The sequence below is a fragment of the Pteropus medius genome, unplaced genomic scaffold, assembly GCF_902729225.1.
Source record: "Pteropus medius unplaced genomic scaffold, Ma_sr-lr_union100, whole genome shotgun sequence".
Classification (NCBI taxonomy): domain Eukaryota; kingdom Metazoa; phylum Chordata; class Mammalia; order Chiroptera; family Pteropodidae; genus Pteropus; species Pteropus medius.
This window is the reverse complement of record NW_024351730.1, coordinates 748188-756612: the sequence shown is the minus strand read 5'-3', so window position 1 is coordinate 756612 and position 8425 is coordinate 748188. Positions and strand designations below refer to the sequence as shown.

The following is an 8425-nucleotide window of genomic DNA, read 5'->3' as shown; positions in this document are numbered from 1 at the left end:
TCTTTTAAAAACCTTTTTTTTGTACATTATCCACAAAATCCATGTATCACTATTTCTATCAATTTTTTTCCACTTTTTATTGTAGTAAAACGCACAGAACATAAAATTCACCATTTTAATTATTTTAAGTGCACAGCTCAGTAGAATTAAGTACATTCACATTATTGTACAACCATCACTATCATCCATATCCAGAACTTTTTTCATCTTCTCAAATTAAAACTCTTAAACCATTAAACACTAACTTTTCCTTCTCCCTTCCCTCCAGCCACTGGCAATCACCATTCTACTTTCTTTCTCTAAGAATTTGTACCTCAGGTATCTCATATAAGTGGGATTGTAATGTATTTGTCCTTTTTATGAATTACTTTTTTTTGAAATGTAAGTAAAAATTGCTTACTCGTTTTACAACAGTCAAAACATAGCGTAAGAGTGGTGTCTTGGTGTCTGAAAGCAATCACTTTGCCATATTCATTTTACTCTTTTATATCATTTATTTAAAAACTGAATTTTAATCAAAGTTGTTCTCAAACTTTGTCATTATTGTCATAAAGTCACTTTGAAGAGTCATATCAATGGTACCAGCCATTGCTTCTTTCCTCCTCCACTCTTGTCCTTTTTCCCTTGCCAAATTCAGTCTTTGAGAAGCCAGAGGTAACACTTATCTCGAGCTACCAATGACCATTGATGTTCTTTCTGCTCCTCTCCAAGGCACTTGTTTTGCATCTTATTTGAAAAGATTCTAGAGTGAAGCCAAAGTCTCCGATTTTCTTGAAATACTTTTGGTTCCTTTGTATTCTGTTCTAGATGTTTCTATATTAATTCCTGTGTTCGAGTTTTTGCTTCCTTTTCTATTACTGCTTTTCTAAATTGGTTGAAGAGCTCGTCTGTGGATTTCAGTACACTTGAAGTTTTGACTGGTTTGCCTAAACTTTTCCAAGAGTCTGCATTCTTGATCTTTATGTCCTCCTGCCCAGGAGCTTGACATTCAGATTCTAACACGACTGTATCATCACCAGATCGATACATTACAGTTAGGCCATTTTGCTCAGAATCACCTGAGGGAGGCAGGATTTGTAAAGGTGAAATGTTTTTCACACTCTATAAATGATCTAATTCTTGATTAAATGCTAACTGGTAGCGATTCGGTGGTGTACCACTTGAATGTGTAGTACGATGAACAAGGGTAGTAAAACAAGAGATTGTATCTTGCATAAAAGATTGTATCTTTATTTTCTCTTTAGAAGGAGAATCATTCTGTTCTACTTCAATAAATTTACTTTTCTGATTCGGAATCACTGCTGTCTGAAGAAGCTGAATCACTGCCACTACTTTCAAATTCTGATGAGCTGCTGCTGCCACTGCCACTTTCACTCAATAGGAAACTGCTTCCAATAGCCTTGGATGATTGCGTTTTCTCAGATTTTGTTTGATGTTTTCTGGAATTTAACTGATTATTGACATCTAGTAACCACTTCTCCAACTCCTGTTATTTCTGTGAATGAAGTTCTTCTTTGGACTTTTTATTTTCTTACCATAAGGTTTTAGTGACCTTTTTCTTAGACATGCAGCAACATATTTTTCTAGTTCTCTTAGTGTTTCTTTCACTGTTTCAGAATTTATCTCTGTCTCATCAAGGTTAAAATTTCTCAGTGAAGGCTCTCTTGATTGTGTTATACGAACAACTCCCAGAAGGTTATGTCCAGGGAGTCTGTTTATATCCAAACCTAACTGCCTTTTCTCATCACAGGTATAACATTATCTTCGTTTTCAGATTTCAGAGCAAAGAACTGTTGTTTCCTCTTCTTTGGCTTTTTGCTCTTAGATTTTAATTTCATTTGCTTAAACTTTTTTCTTGGATTTTCATCTCTGTTATTAAATTTTTCTTTTTTCTTTTCCTTTTTAGACTTCTCATTCTTTTTCTTTAGCTATGGAAAAGTACTTGGGACAGAGTCTGTGATTGCTGATGAGCAGCTTTAAGCTGCCTCTGAGCTATGCAAACGTTGAACTCGTTTATCTCCAGAGGAAGCCTCACAACTGCTTTCTCTACCAAGAGTTGTTGTGGTGTCTGTTTTGATGTTGCATACAGGCATACTCTCAACGGGTTCATCTGGGATCTTTGCAAAATACATTTCAAAAACATATTTGAGTATTCTTGCCACTGCCACTACTTCATGATCTGGAGGACTGTATTTGTAGCAATTCATAAACATTAATCTAACATCTGTAGTAAATTCATATGTACTCTTCTATTCTTGGTTGTCCATTTTTCTCTTGATAGTTCCAAGATCCACTGAACTTTTCACAATCATAGTAGTTATGGAGTCCCTACGCATTAACATCAAAAGGATGACAAAAAGGCCATGCATATGAAAAATGTTTCTTTGCATGCATTTCTTTAAGAATCTCACTACAGTGCTTTAACTGTTCAGTTTAACACTCTTTACAACTTTATATTGTTGAAAATCTGGCAAAACATTCTTCGGCATAGTTTCTTTTATAGGTAGCATTTTCTCTGATTTTTTTTTCTGAAAGTGCTGGGGATATTCACCACTTGCTTTACTGAAGTTGTAGGTGTATCTGCTTTCCTCTTCATACCTCTGGTAACTTGGGCAACTATTTGTGAGGTACAGTTGGGTGGAGCACCTTGCGCCATATTTAAAGGAGAAATAGATGTTTAAGGAAATACAGAATGAATTACTTGCTGCTGAAATATTTTTTCTGATGCTTTAGGAGATTGTTTTTCTTTAACAGAAGAAACTGCTACATTCCATTGAATGTAATTTATTCTTTCCTTACCACTTACAGCTTGCTTTTCTTGTGGCATCTGAGATAATTTCTGCCTAAACAACTTCTTTAGAGCTTGTACCATAAGAACAATGTCATCGCCAGGTTTGTACAAGTAACAATTTGAGAGCATCGTATTGAAGTCTTTACAGTCTGAATGAAGCCGGCATATAATATTTCTGTTCTAAGCACTTAATTATACAATTCTCCATTGGGTTTCTTATAATGGCATAATAATCAGGCAACTTGAATTTCATTGCATCCACAGGCTGTTAAAAAGGCCAGGAAAAATTATGCTTCCATAATGCCTTCAGGACAACTTTTTGTTAATACTGTAGTCGATTTGTCAATTCCCCATTTTTCTTAGCATTTTATACTCTGTCGGTGAAGGGTTAACCATAGCTGTTTGTCTATTTGGCAGAGACAGTCTTAATTGCTTCAAATCCTGATATTCTAATATCTTCTACAAGTACATGTCCTTTTTCTATAGAAATAATAAAAGTTGTTTCATTATGTATGCCTTAGTTTTGAATGACAAGTTATTTCACTCATTCACATATCTCTTTCTGTCTTTCTAAAACACAGATTCTATTCTTAGTAGAAAGTCTGTAAGTTCCTCTTGCAAAAAGGATCTTGTCTGATCGTTCCCTTCAGCTCGTGCAAGATGAAGTGGCGCAGGACAGCGATTCTCCCTCGTCCGTCGCCGCCAGCTCTCTCCCTAACGGCGGCAGCAGGTCGGCTGCGAAAGACGCTTTTGTAGGAGACGCGCCGCAGGCCGCCAGCCGGCGGGCCTGAGAGCGTCACGTAGCCGCCCTGGAGCCAGGCAGCCGGGAAGGTGCTTGAGGCCTGAGCTCAGCGGAAGGAGCGTGAGCGTGGGCTGGAGGCCCCTCACTCTCTGCGCTCACGGTGGTTGGGCACGCAAGGAACGCCAGGCATGGTGCAGAGAGCTAGGGGATTAGTAGGAGCACCGCCCGAAGGCATTTACCGTTAAAACAAACCTTTCACTTAACCTGTTAGCCCTATGTTGTTATTTTGGAGGCTGGTGCGTTTGGGCTTGCGGTGTTTTCATCATTTCATGCTTTCCTCCAGCCCTTTCCAAAGCTTCCGTCTTTTGCACGTAGTGAGGGCTTTATATTAGGTAGCAGCTGAGGTTGGAGCTGACATGAACTCTTTGGGTTTAAAATGGCCCTAAGAGCTGTTTCACGACAGCTGCCTGAGAAAGAGTGGCTTAAGGTTTTAAGAGTCCTGGTGACTACCTCCTCATAATTTGTGGACATGTGTTAGCAGGACGTATTTAGCGCAGTAGTTGCCTTTTGGATCCAATTGCAGTGTTTCTAAATTCTTAATATAGTCATTCCTAGAGGGATGAATGGCTGGAAGGATGAATGCGGGAAGGGAGGACAACAACAGCTGAGGAGACGCCAGATAAACTTGTCAAAACCAATCAGTCTCCCATTTCCGGAAGCATAAATCTGGGGTCACTACAGCTTGGCAAGTCTTAATTCAGTCGCTTTTATGTAAGAGTAAAAGTCCTCAGGACCAAATGTTCTCAAGAAAGCAACACACTACTGGCCGTCATGTAAATAACGAGATGTGGGCATTTTTTTATATTAGAAAGAACTTTCTTACACAAAACACTGAAAATGGCTTACTGTACTCAAAGAAAAGATTAGAAGGGCTTATTTTCCAAGTAACCCAATGAGCGAGCGATATCAACTCTAAACAAAGTAGAAGCCATGGAAGAGTCAATACTATAGTGTCTACTTTGTTTAAATTTAATATTTGTTGTTTCTGTTGTTTAAAACTTTATTATGCAGGGAAAAAGACAGGACCTAGGGTGTGACCTAGGTACAATCCTAGGTGTGTCCTTAACACCATGAAAGGTCTAAGGGAGGTCAAAGAAAATAAACGCCAGTAATGACTCAGGGCAAATTTTGTTCAACTGTCAACTTTTTGCCTCTCCTCCTGAGAACCAGTGGGAGAAGTGAATGCTTCACAGAGAAGCCTAAGTGATATTTTAAAAAGCCAAATCTTATCATGTTAACAACTATAAAACTGTTGAATTACTTTTTATTACTTTTGAGATAAAGATCAAAACCCGTAAGATGAGCTACAAGGCCTAATTTGATTTAACTACTCTCAGCTCTCACCACCCTCCAGCCCCCACCTCCAGCCACACTGGCCTTTCAGCTCTTCCCAATGCCCTGTGTTCTGAATTACTCCTTAAATTGAAAAAGACTATTAGTATTTACAAAATAAAATTGAACTCATAAGAACAGGTTCATCTTGGTTGAAATCGCATGATTCACAGCAATAATCAATTCAAACATGATTTAATCAGCTCACCGAATGTCTCAACATGACAATATTTAGCAATTCCTCAGCAAAGACATATTTTTTGGTAAATTCCTACCATTCTCCACTTTGGGTAGGAGTGGAGCAGAAACTACAGAACAGGGGGAAGGTTTAGGGATGCTAAATTGTCATTACAGTGTGCCTGGCACCTCACTCCAAATGAATCTTTACCTGGAAATGCTCATAGCAGAACAAGAACTACAATAAGACTATTAATAATTAATTATACCAGCTGCATTATATTAAACATTTACTGTGGGCTAGGTCTTATTTTAAACGTTTTATGTATATTGTGCCAGCTGGAAAATTACTGTTTGGCTATCACCCATGGGAACATAATGCTCTAACAATATGTTTTCTGCTTCTGTACCCTGCACTTGCACAACCGACCTGTGAGTTGACAATAAAAAAGTAGAAAAATAGACTTGTGTGTTCAAACAGGATGAAGAATGGGGTTTAGGGCTTAAAAACCCTGTACCTCTACATTTCGGAGCTGCTTTATTTGGGGTCTGCATACCCCTGGCAGACCCAGCTGGCTGAGTAAAGAGTGTGTTTCCTATAACTCTCTGGTTTCTGGTGGTCCGTGTGTCTATCGGGGGCTGGCGGCTACACCAGTATTAACTCATTCAATCCTCATGGCAGCTCTATGAGACAGATATAACCATTATCTTCCTTTACAAATGAGGAAATTGAGGCACACGGAAGGTAGGTAACATAGATAGTAGGAAGTTAAGCTGGCTTCAAACTTAGGCAGTACAGCTCATTGCCCTTGCTCTTCACCAGTGGTTCTCAAATGTGAGTGTACACCACCTCAGAGATTCTGATTCAGTAGTTCTTAGGTGGAACCCCAGAACAAGCATTTCTAACACATTCTTACGAATGTTATACTGCTGGTCTGGGGCCCACACATTGAAACACACTGTTCCTAACAAGGAGTTAAAGGTAACTACTATCTCATGAACATCTACTATGAATTGGACACTTTACAAGAACACTATGAGAGGTTATTCTCAGTTTACAACTGAGTATTTGAGAATTAACAAGATTAAGGACCTATTAAAGTTACCAGAAGTGGAAGTGCTGCAGATTGTGTTCAAAACCAGCTTTCTGAATGCCAAAGCCCTTGTCTTTTACATCCCACTGCCTCACTGGCAGAGCTGGACTGGGTGCTGTACGAAGGATAATAGTTGGCACCTCTTCAAAGTAATGTTCAGTAAATATTTGTCTGTTGTTTATTTTAGTGGAGGCAGGAGAAATGGATTTTCTGTTACTAGAACTATATACATCACACACACATATACTTTTATGTTCAACAATGGAATTAATCCCCGTCGCTTAACATAACCTAACATTTTGATCTCTGTGGCAGTATCTTTCATTTTATACTTTCATTTTATACATAACTGGGTAGTATTTGGTCATTCACAGTTATCGAGGATGACTTATTGCTAGTTTCAAGTCTTGTTCAATATTTATTAAGTTTGCTTATTTTTTCTTTTTTGATTTTCATGTCAGCATATTTCTTTTATTTCTAAAGTTCTTTTTCTCCCTTTGTGTTCTTATACAGTTTATCAAACCAGACAAATTCTGAGAAAAACTAGTAAAGGGTTTAATTTCTGACTTTCAGTTGGGTTTAGGAACCAATTTTAATTATTGCTGGCTGATTAGTCTCATAGTGAATGAGTCTGCAATTGGATTACTCGTAACATATGTGGACCCAGAGAAGAGTTTTTGCTCCTCATTCAGAGTTTCTGTCTACTATGTAGATAACTGGATTAATTGATGCTCCAGTTTCTATTTTTTTCCAGTGTTGTTGTGGTCCACACCGTTGGCTATCCAACCAAAATCTTCCTTGCCAACAGAGCCCTACTGTTGTTCAGGTATTGAGAATGCAGCAGAGCGTTGAGGGAAAGTGGACCCCTTGCCCATCCCCAGGGATTAAATCTGATTGTTGTAAAACCAGTCATGTAACAGTATGGACTAACCTCTGTCAGTAATTGGTCTAAGAATGTACGTGTGACCAAGTTCTGGCCAATGCGATAAAGAAGGAACACCGCTGGGACTTCTGGAAATATTTTGCTTCCTGATAAAAGTAGGGAAAGCTATTCTACTAATTCTTTCTTATTGCAAATCCTTTTTATAGCACTCGTTCTATTTGTAGAACATTCTTTAGCATAGTATAAGTTACTGCTTAATTCTCTTAGTAAGAGTTGAACCAAATGTTAGAACTGGTCCCCATGAAAGGATAGATGCCTGTAATTCTGTAGCTTTGACCCTACAGTAGTTGCCCAAGACTGAGCAAGAATTGGAATGCTCAGAGTCCACTCTTAGGGACAAAGATCACTTGGATGTGTGCTATTTCTTTGCCTAGTAGCTGATCTCTGGACCTTGGCCCAGTTATTCAATGTGAAAATCTCAATTGCTATATATTATACAGCTAAATTACATATGAAGTCTCAGAGAGTCTTACAGCTGAAATAAATTTCCACAAACCCAGCCATTAAGAATTCAATGTACTTGGTGCAGAACAAGACAGATTTCCATCTATAAGTTGGTTTTCTGGATTACAGGATCACCTGTAGGCTACATGGAACTGTTTGATTGCTACTACAGTCATGAGCCACTTATTAATTGAATTAATTAAGAAAACAGGAATTTAACATCAACTTTGGCCTGGAATCCATTTCATCCTAGCCCAAGACTCTCAGGGAGGTGTGTGGAGACCCTGCCTCAAATCTCCAAGATCTTGAAACAAGGAAATTCTCGTGTTTTGGGTTTATATATCAACCTTCCAAACTTCAGACCTGTAAGTAGAGTTGTTGATCTGCAAATGACAGGAGTCAGCCGGCTCCAACCACAGTCTTTAGGCCAGAGACAGGACAAAGAAAAGCTTTTGTAGACTTGTAGCCAGAAAGGAGACCCTACAGACAAGGTTTGTGAAAATGCTATCCCCTTCAAACTTAAATAACCAGACTTTCATTGGATCAATGAAAACTCTGAATTGTTTTATAGTTTATGATTCTGAATTATGTTTCTTATCTATTCTTCTCACTTAGTGTTTCTCAACTTTTTTTTCAATCAGGCCCTCTTCAAAGCTTTCTCACATTGAAATTTTTATATACCTACCAAGCCAAGATTTAGTCAGGTTTGCTTCCTGTAGTTGAATTAATGAAAACCGTAGCTATATGGAATAATCTTTTTTGAACCAGAGACGCTTCTCCATTGCTGTGTTTCCTGGAGGTAGGGCCCTTCCCCATATGAGAATGTGTGCTCTAGTCTTGAA

The 8425-nt window shown here is 38.4% G+C and overlaps 1 pseudogene; it reads right to left on the bottom strand.

Moving 5' to 3' along the window:
- Window positions 1-423: 423 nt before the first annotated feature.
- Window positions 424-3213, bottom strand: LOC120587996 (bromodomain testis-specific protein-like; annotated as a pseudogene).
- Between the last annotated feature and the right edge of the window lie 5212 nt (window positions 3214-8425).